The sequence below is a fragment of the Lactuca serriola genome, chromosome 1 (genome assembly GCF_051521515.1).
Source record: "Lactuca serriola cultivar US96UC23 chromosome 1, Lser_US96UC23_V15, whole genome shotgun sequence".
Taxonomy (NCBI): Eukaryota; Viridiplantae; Streptophyta; class Magnoliopsida; order Asterales; family Asteraceae; genus Lactuca; species Lactuca serriola.
In genome coordinates, this window is record NC_136408.1 from 104684179 (window position 1) to 104696695 (window position 12517).

Below are 12517 nucleotides of genomic sequence, written 5' to 3' on the forward strand. Positions count from 1 at the left end.
TAATTCTAAGATGGTAATATCTTATGTTCTTCAAACCAAGATACATGTGGGGCTTTGCTCTATGTGCATTCATGTGTGATATGATGAAATAGACAAGGACTATGTAGTCATAGTTTATTCGTCCCTTCTGCCTTAATAAGAGAAGCGATATCTATGGGCCCCTCGATGATTTGGTGCTGACATCTTAAAACCTGGCCGGGTACTGACTAGAATTGATGTGTTCGATTTAGTAGTCAGATATAGTCATCACAAATTTATATAGGGAAACATAATTTTGAATTCTGGGATTGACCATTATCCATGCTTCGAATTCATACAGATATCATTAGGATGAAGGTATAGTTGATCACTTATCTGAGGGCTGATAGTGATTAGATCAGAGTTCGGCAGATGCATTGGATGGCATTCTCTCTGTTGATTATTTGAGAAATATAGAACCATGCATATCTAGTTGATGACTTTTCTAAGTGGGAGACTGTTAGAAGTGTGTCCAAGATCATTAACTAGTTTGTGATATTTCTAATAATAGCAGGGTCCTCTTGGGTTGCCCTCAAGACTCAAAATTGAGTAGAATATATAATAGGAGTAATTAGTTTATTAATTATTATGGTTTAATAATTAATTAGAAACTAAATTGGAAAACAATTTGGGAATTAGTTAACAGTTTAATTAATAGAAGGGTTGAATGTGAATTAATCAATAGTTGCTTGATCAGGGTACATTCCAGAACCCTATAAGGTAGGGGGTTGGATGAAAATTCCCTTTGGATAAAGGGAATTTCGTTCATAGCATATCCCATCCCACATGGGTGGAAGGATAAAACCCTAGGAGGTATCAAAGGCTATAAATAGGGCCTTAGGGATTCATTCCTCCTTGCTCATTTTCTGGCTTGAGTATTCGCCACCTTCTTTCTCCCTCATTGTGGAAGAACTTTCCGTGAGTTCATCCCTCCTAGTTTATATTTGTTTCTACTCTGTTGAGTTCATTGGGTGTGAACCAAGAGAGGGATTCTAGTTTGGATCCTCATCATCCAAACAAGGTGGCACGCACAAGGAGTCAAGCTCGAAGATCATTGGTTGCTAAAGAGGTTAGTATTCTTCTTATGTTTTCGGTTTTCCTAGGGTAGAAGTAATAGTATGAAGCCATAGATCCATAGGGTGCATGTACACTTAAGTAAATCATTTTGTTGTTTCGATTATTCCGTTGCATAGTTATAGAGTGTATTTGATGCATATGTTTCCCAACAATACGTCCTCTAGTCGGCCAACACAAAGCCAGTCATATAATCACAGAAGCCCTATGTCCAATCAAACACACCCTACTCAAGTTGTATGGGCTTCTCCCTGGCCTACCTCTTCTGCCCAGCAGCAACCACGACAACCACTAGCTGAAGCCAATCTTATGGAGGTAAACCCACTTGAACCTTCGGAACTCGGGGCTGCTTTTTTAGCTATGATTCTGGACCAAGAACATGTTGATTGGTACATGGACACTGGATCTACATCTCATCTCACAACCAACGAAGGTAAAATCTCGGTCCATAGTTTGTCTTCTATTAAATCTGTGTTTGTTGCAAATGGTAATCAAGTACCAGTTCTTGGATCAGGTCACACAACATTACCCCATCCATCCAAACCTATTCATCTAAAAGATGTACTCCACACACCTCATACCGTTAAAGATCTTATATATGTTCGTAAATTTTGTCGTGATAATTCATTTTCTATTGAATTTTACTCCTTTGGTTTTTCTATAAAGGATTACAAGACCAAGAATCACCTCTCTAGACACGACAGTTCCGACGATCATACCCCTTCAGCAAACAAGCCAACGCTCCAGCTTCATCTTTTTATGATTCTTCTAGTTCGCCTCTTTGGCATTTTAGACTCGGTCATCCGGGTTATCATGTAATATATTTTTTTAGTCAAAATAAAAATATTTCTTGCAATAAAAATGATCATTTATGAGTTTGTCATTCTTGCCAACTTGCTAAACACAAACATATACCATTCAAAAACTCCACATCCTTCACTCTCAAACCATTTGATCTAGTTCACGCCAACCTTTGGACCTCACCTATCCACAACAAAACTACTTTTAAATACCACCTCATCATTATTGACGATTTCAACCATTTTACATGGGTGTTTCCCTTAAAATAAAAATCAGAAACTTTTTCCAAAATCAAAGCCTTCTACAAATATATCGACACTCAATTCAATATCACCCTCAAAACTTTCCAATGTGACAAGTGTGGTGAATTCGACAATCACCATTTATATAATTTTGCTTCCACCACAGGTCTTCACATTCACTTCTCGTGCCCAGACACCTCTCAACAAAATGGAATAGCCGAACGAATGATCTGTTGCATAAACGAAATCATGTTTTCCTTACTTACACATGCTTTTTTACCTCCTTCCTTTTGGGTCGAGGCCCTTCATACAGCTACCTACTTGCATAACATCCTTCCTACTCCATTACTTGACAACACAAACATCCAAATTATGACCACCTATGAATCCTTGGTTGTTCCTGCTTTCCCAACCTAACCGCCACCCGCCAACACAAACTAGCACCTCAGTCTACACCTTGCCTTTTTTCTAAAATACCCAGCCCAATACCGAGGATATAGATGCCTCGACATGTCCACTGGTAAATTCATTCTCTCCCGACATGTAACCTTCGATGAAACTTCTTTTCCTTATGCATCTCACAGACCAAACCCACCACACAATTACTCTTTCCTTGAAACAGAACCCTCTCCTCTCCTCTTCCACCCTCTAACAACATCAATATCCACTCCTACTCAACCACCTTCGAACCATAACCCCCTTCCCCCACTCATTCTGCTCCCACCGAAACCATTTCTTCCCCTCCTTCTTCCAACCAAACCCCCGACACTTCGTCCCACCCTACCCCTCCTCCACCCTCATACTACCCATTTACTTACTCCCGGCGATGCCAACCACCCCTTCCACCTCCGCCACCCCCTCCTACATCAAGTCACCTTATGACCACCCGCTCGAAAGTTGGGATCACCAAACCAAACCCACCACTCAACCTTCACACCAACACCAACACCTCCATCATTTCGCCTCCTCCCAAATCCTACAAACATGCCCTATCTAATCCAAACTGGTACTCCGCCATGACTGATGAACATCGAGCTCTAATAGATAAAATCATATGGAAACTTGTACCTCGTCCCCCCGGAGGCTCAATTCATACGTTGTATGTGGATATTGTGACATCCCCAAAATCACGGCCAGAAAAGACTGATTTTGTTTATGCTTTATAAAAATCAGAGTACTTTTCATAAAAATGTTGCAGAATTTGTTCCCAGAAAAATACGATAAATACGTTATCAAAACATTTTCGAAGAAACGTATTTTATTCATTTTAAAACTTTTGGGATGTCTATGTCAATACAGGAACATAAGCATAAACGGAACTTACATTTATTTACACTAGTGATCTACATCTCTTTAATCTATCAGTGTAATGTGACTTCGCATCAACACCTGTGATATAAATAAACTGAGTGGGTCAGGTTGGGAAACCTGGTAAGTACATAGGGTTTTCAACCCACAATAATATACTTATTATGTTCAATCATCAAACAGTTAACCCAATTACCCATCCCCGTTATCTTCTTTATTCCTAAGTACCTTCCCTAAGGATTTATCCTAAGGGTCGTCTCCTACATCATATTTTACATCTCATCTCCTTACATCACATCTCCTTTTATGTTTGTTCCTAAGAACTTTCCCTAAGGATCATCACCTACATCAGCTAGACGGTATTGATTTAGGGATTACTCCCTCAATACGTGCCCACCAAGGGTTAGGGTATCCTCACATGAATACGTAGTTACAACATCGCCTGAACTCGTAATTCATAGTAAGGGGGTTAGAGTATCATCGCATGAATACATAGTTACAACATCGCCTGAACTCGTAATTCATCACCTACAGGTTATGAGCCTGCTGGTGTTTCCACGGGGTTGTCTATAATAGTCCGTGGTCGCCATCTATACTCTGGTAGATGACTACATCTCCAAATTGTCGGACAAGCTTGTAGTATCCTACATCACCGATTCATCATCACCTATCTATCCTCACCTAATTATCATCACCTATCTCTCATTATTTTATTTCATCACACACCAACTATTTCATCTACCCATGTTTTATCCCAACATATTTGTAGATATAAAATAAATATACAGTTTAAATCATTTAAAACATGTATAAAATCATTCATCCAGCATAGACAACAAATATTCAGATAATATGCACACATAGCACGTAATTTATGTAAAATACTTCATATCTATGTGTAAGATGAAAGGGACCATGCACTCACTTGAAAGGTGGTGACTCAGTACTCGGACAGTGCTTCGATACTCTCAAAACGATTTTCCTTCGATAAAACCTAGTACCAATACCACTAGGGTTTAGTCTAACGTTAACCGTGACTAATTAATTAGTCTGACTATTATTATTATTATATAAGTGTTAATAACACTCAATATAACTCATAATAATAGCCCAAATAATTATTTTAAGGACCTAATAACATTCCTATAATTATTTGAAAGCTATATTAAAAATTGCGTAAGCGTAGCACGCTTACAGCAAATTTTATCGAAAACCGGAACTTAATTGGAGCAGTGTTTCGAAACCGAAAGGCTCTTTTTCTCGGGACTCCGGGAGCCTCGGGGCTTCCTTCGGGTGTTAGGGAGGTTCCCTAGGGTTTAGGAGTGTTTAGAACACTTAGAGAGAGAAAGAAGTTAGAGAGCGAAGTGAAAAATGGTGTGAAGAATGAAGAAATCTCGACCCCCTTTTATAGCCTGCGAGGCCTCGGTACGTTGGGCGTACCTCGGACCTATGCTGGGCGTAATGGCTCGGATAAGGGCGCCGCCTCGGACCAGCTGTCTTGCACTCCGGAAGAGATAAGGGCGAGGTTACGTAGGGCGTAAGTGAGGGCGAAGTGTCCTTCATCCGAAGCGAGATCTGATCAGCGATGGACGGCCCACAACGCGCCACATCATCAATTCCTTATCAGCCTTCGCAAATTGCATTCTCGACTTCTAAAAATCATAACTTTTGCATATGAGCTCCGTTGTCGATGCTCTTTATATCCACGCAAAGGTGGGAATGTACTCTACAACTTTCATTTAGAGTCCGTCGGCTAATTTTGACTCGATTTTAAATTTTATATTATTAACAGGCCGGGACAGGATTGGTCCGTTAAATCCTCATAACTTCTTCATCCGACGTCCGTTTTCGCCCATCTTTTTCTCGTTATGCTACTCTTAACGGGATCTTCGATTGTCGTTCAGGTCATGTCGGCTCAAAACCGCTCGATCTAATATTCGAATTTCGGGCTATACACTGCTAGTCCGAAACTTCGAAAAATCATAACTTCTTCATACGAAGTCAGATTTGGGCGTTCTTTTTATCGATGTTCTTAGTTTAACATATTCTATGACTTTCGTTTAGATTGCTAAGGCTAAATCTCGCTCTATCGTAAATTCACTATTTACGCTTCCTATTTACGCTTCCTGGTGTCGTGTCGGTTCCGTCGCGAAACTTCGACGGGTCATAACTTCTTCGTTATAACTCGGATTTCGGCGTTCTTTATATGTACGGAAACCTTGTAAAATATTCTACAACTTGGTTAAGATTATTTATTTTAAATAAACTTTTGTCGAAAAGTCGTTTTCGACTCCTATTGCCTCTAATTGACTAGCCCGGATCTACGGGCGTTACAGATATACCGTCACAAATTTCATGCAAACGGAACTCTTGCACAATATAAAGCACGCTTAGTGATTAATGGAAAATGCCAACAAGTCGGAGTAGACTGCGATGAAACATTCAGTCCTGTAGTGAAACCTACCACAATCCGCACTGTTCTTAGTCTTGTCGTTTCCCGATCATGGCCTATGCACCAACTAGATGTAAAGAATGCTTTCTAAAATGGGAATCTCAACGAGACCGTGTATATGTTCCAACCCCCTGGTTTCATGGACCCGCAACACCCGACACATGTTTGTCGGTTACGCAAATCTTTGTACGGGCTTAAACAAGCTCCGCGAGGTTGGTATCATCGTTTTGCAACATTCATTCACACATGTGGTTATAAAAGCACCAAAAGTGATACCTCTCTTTTTGTCTTCCAACAAGGCACAAAAATGGCATATCTTCTTCTTTATGTGGATGACATCATCTTGACCGCTTCTGACGATGCAACTCTTCGCCACTTCATCACTCTATTATCTAAAGAGTTTGCTATGTTAGACCTTGGGCCACTTCATCACTTCCTCGGCATCCAAGTGAAACATGAAAATGGAGGATTATTTCTTACACAAGAACAATATGTGGATGATATTCTTCACTGAGCGAACATACACAATGTAAACCTTGTGCCATGCCTGTCGACGCTAACTCTAAACTCAGCACAACCACCGACGACCTAATTCAAGACACAACTCTATATCGCAGCCTTGCTGGAGCATTACATTACTTAACCTTCACTCGCCCCGACATTGCGTATGTTGTCCAACAAGTATGCCTTTTATGCATGCCCTTCGTGATCCATATTTTAACTTTCTGAAACGTATTCTACGATACCTCCAAGGCAGCCGTCATCATGGACTTCATATTTCTCCCTCCAAATCTACAAAACTCACTACCTACTCTGACGCAGATTGGGGGGTGTCCCGACTCTCGACGGTGCACATCCGGCTACTGTGTATTTCTCAGTGATAATCTTGTTTCATGGTCGTCCAAACGATAACCAACTATCTCCCCGTCCAGTGCCAAAGCCGAGTACAAAGGCGTCGCCAACGCCGCAGCTGAAACTACATGGCTACACAACTTACTCCTCGAGCTACATCTTCCACTTCGCCAAGCGATGATTATATATTGTGACAACATTTCAGCCGTATATCTTACTTAAAACCCGGTTCAGCACGAACGCACGAAGCATATTGACATCCATTTCGTTCGCGAAAAAGTTCGCATGGGTTCCCTTCGCGTTCTTCATGTCCCTGAGGATTACCAATACGCATATATATTTACCAAAGGATTACCCCATCACCTATTCATCCGCTTCCGTTCCTGATCTTATATTTACTGTGTAATTAATGTAGATTACTTCTTCCTTATTTAGCCTAGATTTTCCCCAATTTCCTCCTGTAATCACTATGTACAGTGGGTATTTAATCCCCTCCTTTATCAATGAAAGGCATCGATTCTTTTGTAATTATAATGGCACGCTATAACTATTTACTGAAAATAATTATTTTAGTGTACTTTTCGTTATATAATGTAGCTTATTGTCATACTTGAGTTGTGCTTAGCATGACCCTAAAAATGTCACACCCCAAAACCAAGAATGGCGGAAATGTTCTGGGGCAGAGGACGTCATGTAAAGTATCACAACACATTATAATAATAAAGAAGTAAACAACATCATCCATTGGATTAGATATATAAATTTAATACAAGTGTATTCTGTAGTATATAAGACACCAAAATATGAATGAAAATATAAGATGAGTCTTGTATGCGCTCCATCTTCTCAAAAGTTGGCATCAGTACCTGTCTACTGATGACCTGAGAATACAATTTATTTTGAAAGAGTTTACCAGCATTAAAGCTGGTGAGTTCATAAGTATTTAGTGTCTACGTTTGTATCAAAATGTTTGAAACAGTGTTTGTATCAAAATGTTTGAAATAGTGTTTGTAACCGTTTGTAGTAAAAGTATGTGAATGTATATAAGTATTTGTAAAAGTTTGTAACTCCTAGAAAATCATATATTTTCTACTAAAAGCAGCCTTCTACTAAGGCACAACTGTTTTGTATGTTTGTTTCTTGTAACCATCGTTATCAAAATATAGTTTGTACATTAATGTTTAAGTGAAATGATCACCAAATAAATGTAAAGGGTAAATTAATGTAGTACTATAGTGTTGTATTATAGGAACTACTGTCGTACTAACTACCTTAAACCGGATTTATATCAAGGTATTATGTGATTAATTGTACCATACTATCAACTGTGAACACAACAATGTAAGTCGTCAAAAGGTATGACATTTAGCACCCGAAGACCTACCGGTACCACTGTAGCTAGCAATAAGGTGTAGGATAGTCAATCTAGTATAGATCTATACGCAAACTTATGCTCTCCCTCCAGGAGATTCTGGTTACAACTCGGGCCATGACAATGAAGGCACACTCCGATACAGTGGATCGTATTTATGTTATAGTATACTTGTATATGTAATGTATGTACTTGTGTAATGAATGTATTGTTTCTCATCATAGTATAGTTGTATATGTTCTCATCATAGTATAGTTGTATATATTCTCATCATAGTATAGTTGTATAAGTTCTCATAGTAGTAAGTAATGATTCATGAATGAACTGACTCTTATATGTGATGGGTTTTGGTCATAAGACATCCTATGTGCTCATACAAACCCTAATGCTTGGATCTAGGTTTCTCTATTGTACATACTTTGAATCCAAGACTATAAACCCTAATTCTAGCATATGGAAATCAATATTAACATATAATTAGGTTTAAGAACATACCTTGATTGTTATATAGCAATAACAATCCAATTCCTCCTTGAATTGACCTTGGAAAGCTGAGAGTCACAAGTGTCACTCCTCTAATGGTTCACAAACACCATAAGCAAGTGGAGAAGGTATAAAGAGAGAGGAGGGAGGTTAGAATTCGTCCTTAGGACTTCTTGGGAAGGGTTGGCCGAATTCATAAGCCTTAGGGGGTTTATATAGGTGTAAAGATTAGGGTTTTAGTCATTATCCTTATCTAGTTGCTTGTCCACCAAGCAGCCATAAGATAAGTCCTAGAAATCCTTATCCTAGTCAAATTCTAAGGGATTTACACCTCAAATTCGATCACCATATATATAAGATAATCCTTACCTTATTTTGTAACTATCACATAATTACAATTCAGCCCCTCTAGTTTAATTAATTACACTTGATCACAAAATTAATTCTTAATTAATTATTGACCAATATTAATTAAACAAATATGATTTCTCCTTTAATATATTATTCTTATAACATATTAATAAATCATAATAACATCTCTCTCTTTATTTATTTCTCCAATAAAGTTGCTTTGGTGAAGGCAACCCAAAAGGACCATGCACCATCGGGTCAAGTACATACCAAAATAGTTATGGACTTAGACACTAATCCAACAGTCTCCCACTTGGATAAGTCTAACAACTATTCTGCGTATGACTTCGGATCCCGATCTGCAATCGTAACTTTCCAAAGCCGCTGTCAACTCTGATCATATCAAATACGCGTGTCCTTAGATAAGGGATCATATATTCCTCCATTCTAGATATCATATGAGATATGATTTCTAATCATTCTCTTTGTACTACTTCTCGATTTCTGATTTATGATGACTGACTAATTGAACAAATCAAATTAGCCCTAGCCCGGCCGAGCATTTACGTTTGTCATCACTAAACCATCGAGGGGCCCAAAGATATCGCTTTTATCCTACTTTGAATAAAAGGAACGGATAAACTTTGATACAATGCTTGCTTGTACTCACGCACCGAATCACACACAACAATATGTTTTATAACACCAAGTTACTGGTGCGTTTACATATTATCAATGTGCAACCGATTTGCAAGATACAACTCACACATCTCGGTTTCAAGAATATAAGATGTTATCGTCTCACCAATCACTCGTGATACAATCCATGGAGTGATCCAAGTGAGCGTGGGTCCAATCCAATGCTCAAATCACATTCATAAGCACTCATGAACGTTGCAGCAAACATTTGCTTATGTCTAATACTCTTTTAGACAATCCACACACACCAATTCACGACAGTCTTCATTCATATCTACTTCCAACATATGAACGACTGTGGCCCGTTCGAATAATTTGATTATTCTTAATAAATTCAATTATTCTGGAAGTCAAAACATGCAAATGTGAAACACAAGAATAATACTAATCCCATATGGCCTCAAACCTTTGAGTATAAATAAAACGCCTTTTATTTATCACCATATTGATTACTCATTATTTGTCGTTTCGGGTAATCAACTTCTTACTTGAATTACAACACTTGTCCCATGCTCCTAGCATGCACACAATGTTTACCTATGGTTCTTACTTTGTGAAATAGATCACATTGAACACATTTCCAATCATTCTCATTTCACAACTCCAAATCCTTTTCATAAGTAAAGGAATATCAAATTCTTGCTACTTATAGAATATGCTAGATTCTAACATTCTTATGCAACTATCCTTTCGTAATGTCACTGTACCAAAGTCACAAAGACTATTGCCAATGATATTACAAAGTCCTCTATCGGAGATTGTTACAAGACAATTCCATAGACGTGATGTCTCTCACTCAAAGTACATTCTTTGAACATCCTTTTGCATAGAAGTTTCTAATCTAATCATAGATTTCTCAATATTCAATTCCCAATATGGACACACTTCCATATGTTCCATATGACAACTCATTCTTAATAGAATCTTATCTATTCGTAATGATGTCGATATGGTCCATCCAATATGGAAATGTTTCCATATTTTCCAATACTATACTTCCAACTACTCACAAGCGACCAATCCTCGTCGAACTTGGATTGTCCTTTGATAGTTGTTTAATTATTTTAGTCTAAACCGATTCTAGTCCCTTTTCCCTCTAAATGTGCTTGACATTTTGAAAATTTTAGAATGGTCAAACATTAAAGCATTTGCAATCGATCCTATACCCGAAGCGTATGGGACACGACGCATAATGTTTTATTTGCTATGTTCTCAAAATTCGAATAGTGAAGAGGGATGTCGTAATCATAATCGAAATTTTAAGAACACACTTTGTACCTTTGACTAATTTTATTAACATTTCTCAACCTAAACCTTTAGATTTGAAATGAAGCATAATATTCTCTCCCTTAATTATAGCAAAACAACTCTTCACCTATTGCGACTTTGCAAAGTATGACTCTTGTTTTCTATAATTAATATTGCTAACTTTGTAATACTTTCCTTAATAATCATACAATCATAACTTTTATACTCCCACTATCTTGATGATTATTATAAAACATAACACTTATGCTCCCACTAGCTTCGACATGTATTCATAAACATCATAACTTTCAGAAAACAATGCTTATTGAATTTCTTAAGTTCATGTTTCTAATACTTAATGCTTTGATAATCTTTTATCAAGGCTTCTTGATACACCTTTGCCTTCGATAGTTCATATGTGTGTCTAAACAATTAATACTAATTGCCAAACCTCACAATTCAAATTATGGAAAGGGATGTCGTAACCATAATTGAATTCGAGAATGCAATTTTACAATCACTATCTTCTTAAAATCTGTCTTAGTGAAAGCATTTCCTCGCAATCATTTTCATGAAGGAGGAAATCTTATGACACTTAGATTTAAACAGTGTATTTGTTCCTATCCATGTGAATTTGTCAAAACCAAGGTTTACGACAAATTCAAACTCTTGTGGATCGAACTTTCTTGATCTCGATTTCTTGCCTTTATGGTAGCACAGCTGCCCACCATGTCTTCCAAGTAGTTAAGCAGCTCACCCTTTCCTATCAATGTACCTTTCATTGATTAAGGTGCTTTGCCTTTTATGCGTTCAAAATGAGAACTCATAGAACTCACATACATAATTAACTCGATTGGATTGGCACAGAATCAAAATAATGTCAACACGATAGGTTGTAAACCTCAACTCATGTGCTAGTGATGATCGATAAGGTTTATTTGATTTGTTCTTGAAACCTTTCAAGACTATTAAGACTCCCACTGACTCCTTGACATATACGATTCTCTTGTCAAAACATTTCTTGACAAATATTCAAGAGTTAGTGTAGCTTTTATCAAAACTCTTCATAAATTGGTCCTAGTTGGTCTTTGTCTTATCCAAGACATCACAACTTTCCACATTTGATGAATGTTACAAACCTTCTTAATACTTTTCACTCAATGTCACAATCTTAACTTTAAGACTTGTTATTGGGACGAAGTATGATTGACTTCTTGATTTAACCATTTCTTCAATTCTTGATTCCTCTTCTTAGACATACAATTGTACTAAGACTCACTTAGAGGATCAATTGAGACATGGTTCTTAATCACTAAGACATATCATAAAGCATAAAAGCTACTCTCCCTTCTTCTTAGAATGGAGAAACTTTTATCTTTCTGCCTACTTGATTCTTCTTATTCGTTCTGCTATTGATTTAAACCCTTTAATCAATTCAGAATTACACCTAATCATGTAAGTATAATCATATTTACTAAACCTTTAGTAAATCATGACGAATATCATTGCTACTCTTATGGTGGACTTGATCAACATGCAACTTTGTGTATTCGATCTCCAAGTCCTTCACTTGACACTTTGTCAATGAATTAGTCTAATTTCCAAATATGAAATTTC